The sequence below is a fragment of the Rhineura floridana genome, chromosome 9, assembly GCF_030035675.1.
Source record: "Rhineura floridana isolate rRhiFlo1 chromosome 9, rRhiFlo1.hap2, whole genome shotgun sequence".
Classification (NCBI taxonomy): domain Eukaryota; kingdom Metazoa; phylum Chordata; class Lepidosauria; order Squamata; family Rhineuridae; genus Rhineura; species Rhineura floridana.
The window spans coordinates 120,305,292-120,318,607 of NC_084488.1; the positions used below are offsets into that span (position 1 = coordinate 120,305,292).

The 13,316-nt window shown below is 45.3% G+C and overlaps 1 protein-coding gene across 7 annotated transcripts in view; it reads right to left on the reverse strand.

Moving 5' to 3' along the window:
- The window catches only part of LZTS3 (leucine zipper tumor suppressor family member 3), a 104,782-nt gene that overhangs the window by 51,244 nt on the left and 40,222 nt on the right, over positions 1-13,316 (reverse strand). For 2 of the 7 annotated variants that reach the window (XM_061583506.1, XM_061583505.1), the window contains exon 1: positions 9,749-9,887. The exons of 3 other annotated variants lie outside the window; for them this stretch is intronic. The gene's annotated coding sequence lies outside the window, so the exon portion shown is untranslated. Of the gene's footprint in view, positions 1-9,715; positions 9,888-13,316 lie in introns of those variants that run through there. 2 more of the 7 variants (XM_061583510.1, XM_061583508.1) reach the window with 1 other exon arrangement.

Below are 13,316 nucleotides of genomic sequence, written 5' to 3' on the forward strand. Positions count from 1 at the left end.
GTGGAAACTGCATCTCTTCCTCTGGTTTCCAATAGTTCAGCAGGCACCTTCTGTGCATTTTCAAGTGTACCTTCACAGTCATAGCCATACATTTTAATGATCATTTTGTCAACAGGAGCCAGCATTTTTTTAATGATACCTGCTGGATGAGCCCGACTCCCATCCACCTTCATTCTTCAGGCAGCAAATGCCTACCCTTTAGAATCTCCTCCCCTTAAATATTAGACAGGCACCATCTCTGTTATCTTTTCAGCATCTACTGAAGATCTTTCTCTTTCAACAAGCCTTTTAAGTAGAGGCCTTGTCCCAGTCTGAGTTGCAATTGCTTTTCAATATGTTTTTAAACCTTACTCTTTTTTTTTTTAAAATGATGTTTTTAAAGATGTTTTAATATATTTTAAAATCTGTTTTTATGATGTTTTAAAGTTTTTTTAATGCTTTTGTTTGCCACCCTGGGCTCCTACTGGAAGGAAGGGCGGGATGTAAATCTAATAAATAAATAAATTTCCTTCCCAAGTTCCCCCCCTTCTGCCCTGTTGTCTAAATATACAAGCACACACACACTCACAGACAAAACACTATTAAACACAATCATATTGCACCCACTTTAAAAGGCTGTGAGTGTGGAAAAATCCAAAGCAAAATTCCCCCCACTTTTTACAGTGGAGGACACTTTATTTGCAAATCACATCCACTTTAAGAAAGTCAGATTCCCCCACAGAAGCCCCAGCTACCCTGGGCAGAGAATGCATTAGAGATTTGTTATTAACTTTGTATGAAGCTCAAGGGCAGTGAGATGGCTTTGCTACTGGCAAAAGCAGGGAAGCCTAGTTATTCATTGTGGGGGCTAAGGCAGAAACTGGAAGTGAGAGATCTTGGAACTCACTTGAAAGCATGAATTAAGCAGCCTCTGCCAGCCTGATGCCCCCCAGCCCTGGGGCAGATGGGAGCTATAATCCAAAACAGCTAGAGGGCACCAGGCTGGCAGAGACTGAATTAAAAGTAGAGAGTGCCACTAGGGTAGAGAGTGCCATTCACACTTTTTGCTTCAGATATCGGTGATGGTGCAAATCACCTGGTAACCCACCTGCATTAATTCCCTCTGTTCTTACCCCACCTTTGGTGACCCCAAGTCAAAAGTAAATATCACTCCCAATAGATTTATTTTATTTTATGTATATCCCACTTTTTCTCCAAGGAAGTCAAGGTGGTATCCATGGTTCTTCCCCATCTCATTAAATCCCCACAACAACCCTGGGAGGTAGGTTAAGCTGAGAGGCAGCGACTGGCCCAAGGTCACCCAGTGAGCTTCAAGGCTGAGTGGGGATTTCAAACTGTGGTCTCTGACCACCACAGCACACTAGCTGTATCTAGCCATTTCTGATGCTGCATAGCCATACAGAGAAATAACCTTAATAAGCTCTCTGTGTGTGTTAGTGTAATGCATAATGATTTACTATAATATAAAATAGGCTCAGGCTCCCTTTGGGAGGAAGGATATAAATTTAACCACCACCACCATGATAAAAATCCCTCTCCAGCTGTGTTTAGGATCTCAGCTAAATTGGTTAGGATTTGGAGAACCCTGCCCCAATTCAAAGGGTTGGACAAAACGATCTTCAAGGCCCTATGGATGATAAAAATCTAAAATTATATCACTCCATGCCAGCAAATACAAATCTTGGCTGTTAGAATGGACTCTACCACTACAGCAGTGGGTAGCCAAGCAGGGCCCTCCAGATATTGCTGGACTACGACTCCCATCAGCCTCAGCCAACATGGTCAATAATCAGAGATCGTGGGAGTTGGAGTCCAGCAACATCTGGGAGGTGTCACGTCAGCTACCTCTGGTTGCAGGCTGCAGGTGGGAATGCTTTTTATAAAAAATATGATGCAAAAGCTCCCTGCAAGAAGAGGCCAGGTCTCTCAGGGCGAAAGGTTCTAGGCCTGCCTCCCTGTACTAATTTCCTCCCATCCCTGCTACCCAGTAGGAGTCTGGTGTTGTTGTTTTCATGACAGAGATTCAAAAATGGCACACAGGTAACTTTTTTTGATAGACAGATAAGTAACAATTCAACTACTGAATTTCCCTTCCTCTTGTTTAATACACTTGCATTAGACAAAAGGCAACATTTTCATCACAAAACCCAAACCTCCTTTTTTACTTATGCATCCAATGAAGTTATACAACTGGATGTACATTTCCCCCCTTGTCGTGCTCATCTGGGACCCCCTGAACTTGGGGGGGGGGTGCCTTCTGACGCACACATCAGGTGGCTAGAGCCGGACTGAGCCCTTCAGTTACATAAGAATAATTCTGCAGGACCCAAACGAAAGCTTGTCTAGTCCAGCCAGCCAAATTCCTCTGAGACACTAAGATGCGTGTTGTGAATATTTCCAGGGGCAACTCCCTCACTCTTGCTTGTGTTCTATAATCAGAGCTGAATGCTTTGAAAAGATAAACAAACAAAGCAACTTCATATTAATCTTTTTTAAGAAAACCACATTCCTGCAACCTGATCCAATTATGCAAACTGAGCAAGTTTACATCCATGTCCTTATTTGATATGCAAATTACACTCATGCCAGAACTTTGCAACTATTTGGACTATCCCTGGGGCTCCAAATAAAAGCCAAGAAACATGGCTCTGTTTCTTGAATATCATTGACATACACTTATATTTGCATAAATGTGAAGCTACTGTAAGAGTCTACACAATTCTAGCCCAGCATCACTAGAATTCTTGCCAGTCAAAGGGCCTATCCATACCTAACTTCAAAATCCACGTTTTCCATATTTGGTTGGTGGCCTCGAGATCCATACATGTTCTGTTTATGCTTGGATTTGTTTTTTAAAACCCGAATAGTAATATCCATACATGTGGGCATTATTTCCCCCCCCCATTCGCTTCTGCACAAGCCACACCCCTAAGTCTACCCCTTTACAGTGATTGGTCCAGAACGGTACTTTGCTTTTCATGTGCTTTTCCGTCTTGCGCGTGAGAGAGACATAATGAGGGTCCAGGTGAAGGGAATGTAAAGGGAAGCTTTCTACTTTGTCTCCCTCATTCCCAACCTGAAGAATAACCCCACTGTTCTGTTTCCCTTTCCAGTTGACACATAAAGCAGCCATTGATAAATTATCCTGGGGGCATGCCTGCGTGTATGGCAGCGCCAGTTGCACACCCCACACATGTATATATCCATTCTCCTGTTCTCCTGTGGTGACCGTTGCCTCGTGCGGCATCTAACATGGTGGAGAAATGCAGCCAGGATCGCCACCTGGCTGTGGTGGGGTCCTCCTCCTGTTGCCTGCAGGCTGTCTGTGGCCTCTGCAGCTGCCTCTACTTGCTCCTGGTGCTTTCGCCTTCCTCTCTTAGGAGCCAGCGGCAATATCCTTCTCCTTTCATCTCCAATGCGCAGGCCAAAGCTCCAGCATCCCCAAGAATGCAAATACAAATACATGCGCACACCCTTTTGCTCTCATTCCCAACCTTCCAGGGAGAAGAGAGAGGCCGTGGGGTGGGGTGGGGAGAGGAACACAAACAAACTCAATGCAACAGAGGCACTCAGGAAAGGAGCAAGCCCAATTGAGTTTTCAGCTGACAATTTTCCTCTCTGTCTTCAGAGCTCAGGAGAAGATCACATGGGGGGGAAGAATCAGACCCCTGACAAATCTCCAGAGGTGTCAGGGCCATGCAGACGTGCATGCATGCGCATGTGCTGGAGCGTCTCTCGGCTCAACAGAGTGCAGTGCCTACTTTTCAGAGCCTGGGCTTTGGCAGGGCTCGTCTTCCCCATAATGACGTCTCCGAACTGACTTTTCTGTGACAATGGAAATTATACCTTTTCTCTCTCTCCCTTTTCCTGGCCTGACACCCCAGGGAGATGTTTATGCCTATTAGTCTTTGTTTGTGTAATATTGCAAAAGTGATTCATTGGACATTTGATTTTACGTTTGATAGCAAAAGAGTAGTTTAAAAAAAAAAGAAAAGCAATGCGATACAGCTATAGAAGCCAGAAGGCGGGAGTACCCAGGCTTCGTACCAGAAGCAAGAGTGAAGTGTAATGAAGAAGGAGGAGGTGTGGATAGAGAGTGGAATCTAAAGCATCATCCGCCCATAATATAAAAAAGCGATGAAAGAGGTTAGAGGAGCGGTTAATATTCGGGACAGAAAAAATAGTTTTAACAGAGTAGGGAATGTCATATGAACACCGGTGAATTAATGGACACACAAGGGGGTTAGACTGCAGATTAAAAGGAGGTATGGATGGGCCCAAAGTTTCAGGCTGATGTCCTGCTACCAGATCTTCTTCTTCTAACTTGGGGAGGCCTGGGATTGAACTTGGGATCTCATAAATGCAAAGCATGTGCTCTGCCACTGAGCTACAGACTCCAGATGTTGCCAAACTACAACTCCCATCAGCCCCAGGAAGCACAGCCAAGGAATGGTGGGAGTTGTAGTTCAGCAACATCCGAAGGACCCAAGGGTCCCTACGCCTGATCTAATCCAATCAGTGGAGGCCGGTTCATGAAGGCGAATGGGGCACTGGCCCACCAACTTCAGTCTGCCCTCAGCCAGTGCCCACTTGCTTGCTGTTTTACCTACCACCCCAGCCAGGTGGTGGTTCTGTCTGTCATTGGCTCTGCTGGCCTCCCTGCTGTCCACCCTTCCAGTTCCAATGGATGCTGTTAGCCATAATGGCTGTGTTCTGCCACCATAGTTGGGGGTAGTATGCTTCCGAACATCAGTTGCCGGTAGCCGCAGGCGAGGAGAGTGCTGTTGCACTCAGTTTCTGTTTGTGGGGTTCCCATGGGCATCTGGTTCTTCTTATGTCCCTGTGGCACCAGCCACCACTGAATTCAATACTGTCTACTGTGACCGGCAGGGATCCCCCAGGGTTTCAAAGCAGAGGTCGTTTCCCGATCCTTCCAAGTGCGGATACCGAAGACGGAAGCTGAACCTGGGATCTCCCGCATGCCCTTGGAACATTTGCCGCAACTCTCCAACTTCTCAGTTCTACTCTAAATAATTTTTCTTCTGTTTTGTATACACATCGTCATTGCTCCTGATGCAATTGTTTTTCATCTCATTTCACCTTTCCTGCTGGGAATAGTTCTCAGTCGCCTTTGAAGCAAAGGTATTCTATGGGGTATAAGCAAATCTGACCAATTACTCCACTCTAAAGCCACAGAACTAGTTTAGTCCTCAGAACTGTCAACTCTTTTTAACAAATTATGCCCCCCACCCAAATAACTCAGCTGGGTGCTCACAATGCAACAACACACAACAGTAAATACAATCTCTCCCCCACCCCCTTTCCAGCAATAGATTAATCAAAAAAGACCCCTCTCAAAGTCCATATTTTGAAAATCAAATCAAATGGGCTGCATACACATAATATATTTAAATCATTCAAATTCCCCCAAAGAATCCTGAGAACTGTTGTTTGTTAAGGGTGCTGGGAATTGAAGCTCTGTGAGGGGTTAATTACAGTTCCCAGGAGTCTTTGGAGGAAGCCATGTGCTTTAAATGTATGGTGTGTATGCAGCCATGATCTCCTAAAATAGTGGGCTTTTCCAGGGAATCGATTCCAAAACAGTAATCTACTAAGACCAACCACAAAGATCTTCCTTGTAACCTCCCACTCCAGTTCAGAAGACAAAAACTGTTGAAGCACAGTTGTCTCCAGTGATCGCAAAGCCTGAGGGAATCTTCATAGAATCACAGAATAGTAGAGTTGGAAGGGGCCTATAAGGCCATCAAGTCCAACCCCCTGTGCAATGCAGAAATCCAAATCAAAGCAATCCCGACAGATGGCTGTCCAGCTGCCTCTTGAATGCCTCCAGTGTCGGAGAGCCCACTACCTCTCTAGGTAACTGGTTCCATTGTCGTATGGCTCTAACAGTTAAGAAGTTTTCCCTGATGTCCAGTCAAAATCTGGCTTCCTGCAACTTGAGCCCATTATTCCGTGTCCTGCACTCTGGGACGATCGAGAAGAGATCCCGGCCCTCCTCTATGTGACAACCTTTCATGTACTTGAAGAGTGCTATCATATCTCCCCTCAGTCTTCTCTTCTCCAGTCTTCTCTCTTCCATCAACCTGCCCCCTGCTTTAAGATCAGCAAATAAGGCCCTCTTGGTGGGCCCTCCTCAGCATGAGGTACGTGGTGCGGTGGCCCAGGAAAGGGCCTTTTCAGTGGTGGCTCCTTGTGTGTATGTATGTAGAAGTCCCTCCTTACTGAGGTGCATTTGGTCCCATCTCTTTGTAGTCTTAGGTGGCTAGTTAAGAGGTATCTTTTCCAGCAGGTGTTGGAGGAGGAAGAGACCTGACTCCTAGTGCTGCTGTTAGGAACTATTTGTAGTGATGTGTCATGTGGCTTTTAAGGCCTGGATGCATTTTATGAACTGTTAACTGCCCTGTGACTTCTGCAAAGGCCAGTATATAAATTCTCTAAATGAATAAACATGGGGAAAACAACCCTGTATATGTATCCTGGATAGGAACGTAGCATTGGTTCATCTAGCTCAGTACTGTCTACTCAACTGGCAGCAGGGGTTGAGATGGGGAAATTCCAAGTCCTACCTGAGGCCTTCTGCCTGCAAAGCAGATGCACTACCACTGAGCTACAGCACTTAAGGAATCCGAGGCCATGTGAAGCTCTAAAGAGCAAATTCTGAAAACTATCTGGAAGCCGGCGCAACTCTGCAGCCAGTTCCAGTTGGCATTAGCCTGGCTGCCAGGCTATGGACCTGCTAACATTTCTGAACATTTCTTGAAGGCAGTCCCATGTGCACAGAGCCCGTTCAAGTACATTTAACATTTTACTGTCTTCAGAACTCAAAGCAGATCTTCCCAGCAACTTTCAAGGGAAGCCAGGCCAATACTGAGCAGGTGTGCAGCTTGAGCCAAAACAGCAAGTCCCACTGAGTTCAAGAGTACTCCCCACCCCACAAGTAAGCCAATGGAGGCTGGCGGCTCCGATGTCAGTGGGGCAGTGAATCCGCTCCGGGTTTTAGTCCGAACTTTCAAGGACAGCGCCTTGAAAGTTTGGACTAAAACCCGGAGCGGATTCACTGCCCCACTGACATCGGAGCTGCCAGCCTCTACTGAAGTAAGTGAGCCTAAGAGTGCAGTCTTAAACAGTGAACTAACGCCAGTGAAGTCTGTGGGCATTAATCCTCCCACCAATGTGCCAGGGGTAGCTCCGACAATGACCCTGTGCTAATGGGCATGCAAAGATTATGGGGGGGGAACAGATATGGATTCACTGATTCTCAAAGGTCCCAGTGCTCAAGTAGAAAGGTTGGGTTGCCATCCTTTTTTTCCGGCAGAGCTCCCATGCCTTTAACAGCCCCATAACAAGCAGTGGTTTGGCAGGACCACAGATATACAGTGACGGCAACCCCTTCACCCGATAAATTCACATTCCACTGCACAGCTTTTAAAGGCACAAGGTGGAGACAGTCACCTGTCTGATCATATTGCCAAAACTTGAATCAGGACTAATTAAGGGGCAACCAGAGCAAAGTCCACCCCTGGAATCCGTTCTGAATGCCAGCGCAAAGGAATAAACGGGAGAGTGGTTCTCTGAGCATACATACAACAAGCAACCCACTCATCCCTGGACAGTAACTGCAACCTCCCAAGACACATCTGCTGCAAATAGTGCCTTTGAGGGCATAAAGCAGCTCTCTCTCTCTCTCTCTCTCTCTCTCTCTCTCTGTGTGTGTGTGTGTGTGTGTGTGTGTGTGTGTGAGAGAGAGAGAGAGAGAGAGTGAGTGAGTGAGTGAGTGAGTGAGTGAGTATTAACCCTCTCCCCGCCATAGCCCTGGTCTCTCCCCATTGACAACTTTTATTTATTAACTGACTTTACATTTATAATTGTTTTTCAAAAATGTTTTTCAAAAATGCTTCAGACGCCAACGCCACATGCAAGAAGGGCACAACAGCCAATCTTAAGGGATGGGCAGGTTCACGTATGAGGAAAAGGTCCTTCCAGCACCTTAATCTCAAGCTCTTTAGGGTTAGAGGTTATAACCATCGCCTTGAACTGCACTTGGAAATGGACTGGAAGCCAAGACTGCGGATTCAATAAATCAAGGGCCTTTTTTAAAGAAAGAGCTGTGGCCAGTTTATTATTATTATTAGTAGTAGTAGTAGTAGTAGTAGTAACAACAACAACAACAACAACAATAATAATATGTTTTATTTATACCCCGCCTTTTGGCCAACAACAACAACAACAATAATAATATGTTTTATTTATACCCCGCCTTTTGGCCAAAGGCCCTCAAGGCGGCTTACAAAGAAAAATAAACACAGGTATAAAAATACAATAAAAATACAATAAAAACAATACAATTTACAAAAATTAAATTAAATATCAAATAACATTATCATAATATTGTTAATTAAAAGCACGGGAGAGCCCAGTGTTCCAGTCTGAAAAAGTTATTAGTTAAATCGAAAGTACTGGGGAGCCCCAGCTTCAAGTCCCCGCTCAGCTCCCTGGGTGACCTTGGGATCGTCATCTTCTCTCCACTGCAGAGCTTGGAAAAGTTACTTTTTTTCGAACTACAACTCCCATCAGCCCCAGCCAGCATGGCCACTGGATTGGGCTGATGGGAGTTGTAGTTCAAAAAAGTAACTTTTCCAAGCTCTGCTCTCCAGCTAACCGACACTGCAGGGCTGCTTTGTGTTCTGAGCACACTAGCTTAAAATGTGTGTTTTTTTTAAAGATAACATTTAATTTCGCCCCAAAATGCCCAACAGCCAGAACATAACAGCAGCCTGCAGAGCAGGCCAGTGGCCCACCTAGTCCAGCATCCTCTTCTCACAGCAGCCAACCAGATGCCTGTTCTGGGAAGCCTGCAAGCAGGACCTGAGTGCTAGAGCGCTCTCCCCTCCTGCTGTTTCCAGCATACTGCCTCTGACTGTGGAACAGACTTCCAGATAGTTCTCCAAAACCAGGGATAGAGAACTCTTTTCAGCCTTAGGGCCACATTCCCTTCTGGGCAAACCTGGGGGCCACATGCCAGAGGCAAATGTGGGAAGAGCCAACAAATGGGAATTCTACCCCTGTACGGCAGGCTAGCTTCTATGTGCATTCCCACACCCCTCTCTGTCCTCCGCCCAGACGAGCAAGAAGCATCACAGGAGCTCAAGAAGACATTCTAGCCAGAGTCAACAACACTCAAGAAAGGGGAAGAGGAGGGGGTGGGTGAGGAATGTGCTTTGGGGACAAGAGGGGAGGGGATATGGGCGAGGGAGAGTCCCAGGAGCCAGACGGAGAGATCTGGAGGGTGGCACTTCCTTGCACATGAGTTTCCCTATCTTGCTCTCAACAGATAGATGAAGGGTCTCCAAGACAACCCCCGACTGCAGAAACACAATTTCAGTGGGGAAAAGAAGATTAAAGTCAGAACCCCTTGCACAAAGGCAGCCGGGGGGCGGGGAGGTGGGATTTTCCAGCCAAACTTCTAAGCTTACAACAGTGCTGCAGGGATACATCTATTTTGCCCCCACAGGCAAAATCCCGCCTGCCCAAAGCCCCCTTTCTCAGCTAGCAAGGAGGTAGTTGGCTTCTCAGTTCATCCACACTGGCACTGCCCAGCCGGGGAATGTCCTGGTCTATGGAAGGAGGAGAGTTTCATATTACCCAGCAAAGATGGGCGGGTGGAGGGGGGGAGGAAGAGTTTTTAAAACAGTACCTTTGAAAACCAGGAATTTCTCCGGACATTTACCTCTATGCTCCAGGAGATCCTCGCTCACATGCTCCCCAGATCTGTGCCCGCTGTTGCGTTCTAGCCGCTTCCTCACCCGGAGGGACTTCTTGAGAAAAACTAAAACTAATACTAGCAGTAAACAAATCCATCACCTGTTACCTTAGCGGAAAGCTCAAGAGCCAAACCTTTGTTCCCTCTGATTGGCCGATACCAGGAAGCTCTCAGCCGCCAAGTTCCATTAACTCTTCCCTGGCAAGGCAGCGACTTCACCTGAGCTGTTTTAGTCAACTGTGGGATCACTGGGGTTGATGATGAGAGCGGAGCCAAACTTCCATGGTTTTCTTTCTTTTTATAGAAAATTTGTTTTTGTATTTTGCTTCTTTAATTTTTTATACTGTATTTTATAGCATTAAAGATTGCATTCGACAGAATTAAAATATAATAGAAGAAACAAAGGAATAAAAATACATTTAAAAATCAATAAGAATATTTAATGCGGAAATGAGTGGTCCACGGACCACAGCCTGGGAACCCCTGAAATATTGGGAACCCCAATCATTATTCTTTAGACTTATTAGTAGCTTATCTAAATAAACATAAATACATTATACCACAGAGAAAAAGAAAATTCATAAGAAATATTAACATTTTCATGCAACATAAAAAAACAAGCCCTCCTTAACTCCCATGAGAATATAATGAAATGTATTATTAATATTACTATTATTATTATTACTTTGTTGTTGTTGTTGGTGGTGATAATAATAACCAGATTTCTTACCCACCCTTCACCAGATACACAGCAAAACATAGCCTATTCAAAAGAGATAAAAGTACTGAAAAAATATCTTGGATAGACAGGAAACTGCTTTACACGAAGCCAGACAATTCGTCCATGCTAACCTGGTGCCTTCCAGATGTTTTGGACTACAACTCCTATCAGCCCCAGCAAGCTCCCATTAGCTTTGGGTCCAAAACTCCATGGTACAGTTGATTAGAGTGTCAGACAGGACAAGGGAAACCCAGGCTCAAATCTTCACTCAGCCATGAAGCTTACTGAGTGACCTTGGATGAATCACAATCTCAGCCTAACCTACCTCACAGAGTTGTTAAAAGGATAAAAACAGTGTGCGGTGGGGAGGCTCAGTGCCCTCAGAATGCTGATTGTTGGGGGGGCACTGACAACCAGGTGGGAGGTGGATGAGCATGGAGCACTTTGAGAGAAAAGGTACGTGTAAGGTTCCAGGTTCAGTCCATTCCTTGACACCTCCAATTAAAAGTATCTCAAGTAAAAGAGTGGGCAAAAGAGCTGCTGCCAATCAGAGTAGGCAACAGTAGGCTGGTTAGACCATTGGCCTAGCTGAGCATAGAGCAGTATCTATTTAATATCAACCTGGGCAGGGCTCTACATCCTCTGGGAAAGAAAGAGCGCAGATTAAGACAGACTACTACAATGCATTGTATGTGGGGCTGCCCTTGAAGACTATTCAAAAGATTTTGGCACATAGCTGCTACCTGGGACTATATAGGCATTCTATCTTGTCACTCCTTAAACCACTCATGTGGTCCGCTGGTCCAATTCCAGGCACAAGTCCTGCCTGACTTGTACATTTGTCACTAGAGACCTGTCTTCAAGACCTCATACCTTTGGAGATTAGCTGGGTGGTGATCTATGAAGGGTCTTCCCAGCTGGGACCCCCAGCACCTTCCCGGAAAGATCTGCAGTAAAGCCGGTTTTCCTATCCACATCAGGCAGACCTCTATGGCATGTCGGCCAGCAGGCTTTAATTGTTGATGTTTTAAAGTTATTAAAATTATTTTTGCCCTGCTGCTGGCTGTTATTGCTCCATTTTTAGAAATCATTAACCATTTGATTTTCATGGGTTTTGTATGTTTATTTTGAGTTGATATATATATATAGTGAAATTCTTAGCCACTCTAGGAGTTGTCACATGAAAAGTGGTACATAAACTTTTCTAATAAAATTAAACAAAAAACTGAACAAGGATACCTTATCCACAGCTATTACCCATAATAGTAAATGGAATCTCCATGCCTGGAGACAGTAGAGCCCCACGTTCCAGATTCTGGGGCACAAAAATAGGTTCAGGTTAGCTTATTAAGAATTTATATACCTATTAAAAATAATCAAACCTGCTTACAACAGAATGATTAAAGAAAAATAAAACCAATCCATAAAATTACATAACGATTTAAAAATCCTGGGTCCTACTCTAGACCCATTCAAGTTAATAGGCATGCCTTACTTAGGTTCATTAACTTCAATGGGTGTGCTTGAACAGGCCATAAGGATAAAGTATCCATAAAAACATACATACTAGTGAAAATAATATACAAAAGTGCATTATTTTAGGGGGAACTGGTTTGCAAAAATGTGTATACTGGGTAAAACTGTATACAGAAATGTGTATATTAGGAGAAATTCACACAAAAATTCTGATAAATTTTCATGAGGACTTTAAAAAACACACACACAAAGTGATGTGGAAATGTGGAGCACTGAAATGGGCAGGTTCTCCTGTCCCTAGTGTGGGGACCTCCAGTCTTTGGTGAGGTCTGATGGCTCTTTTGGGTCCCTGGCAGTGTGTACATCTGGTGGGACTGGACTGCCTTCAAGTCAATCCCGACTTATAGCGACCCTATGAATAGGGTTTTCATGGTAAGCGGTACTCAGAGGGGGTTTCCCATTGCCTCCCTCTGAGGCTGAGAGGCAGTGACTGGCCCAGGGTCACCCAGTGAGCTTCATGGCTATGTGGGGATTTGAACCCTGTTCTCCCAAGTCGTAGTCCAACACCTTAACCACTACACCACACTGGCTCAGATCTGGTAGAGGGTCCAGTTATTATGGAAATTTATATATCTATCTATAGAAATACATAGTAGATAGGAAAGGTATACCTAGTTCTAACTAGCTAACTAAATTGGAGGCACAAAGCCCAGACATGGGTATTGCCCTCATGGCTCAGGAGAGAGAGCAAAGGAAATATGTCTCCTCTCTCCTTGGACAGTCGAAGAAGATGACAAAGGAAGGAGGGCAGGTCAGGTTCCTGAGCATATCAGTTTACAACAGAAGGAAGTTAGGTAGAGAAGAGCTCAGGTAAAAGTAGGCAAGGCTAGCCAGCTGGAGGACCCTAACTCTACCTTCCTTAGAACCCAGCAAGAGTTGCTCTTGCCCCACTTCCAACACCAGTCCAGTTCCCCTTGCTCCTCCTCTGAGGAGACCTCAGATTCGAGGTCTCTGGGCAGGGCTGCGCTCTGACATCCCATCACCCCTGACCATCAGCTATATTGGTTGGGGCTCACGCAAGCTAGAGTCCAACAACATCCCTGCATCACAAAACTTGGCTGGTCAGGTTCATACAGGAGCTATCTGCTCCCAAGCCATGGCAGATACCATCTCCATGTCCACCTTAGGAGTTTCCAGAAGGACCTCCCTAGCGGCCATGACAGAAAACAGGATCCTGATCTAGGTGGACCCTGATGACAAGCAATTCTTAACACAAGCAATTCTTAACGCAAAGAAACCACACGGCTGGAACATGTCCTTGCAGTGACCATCAGTGAG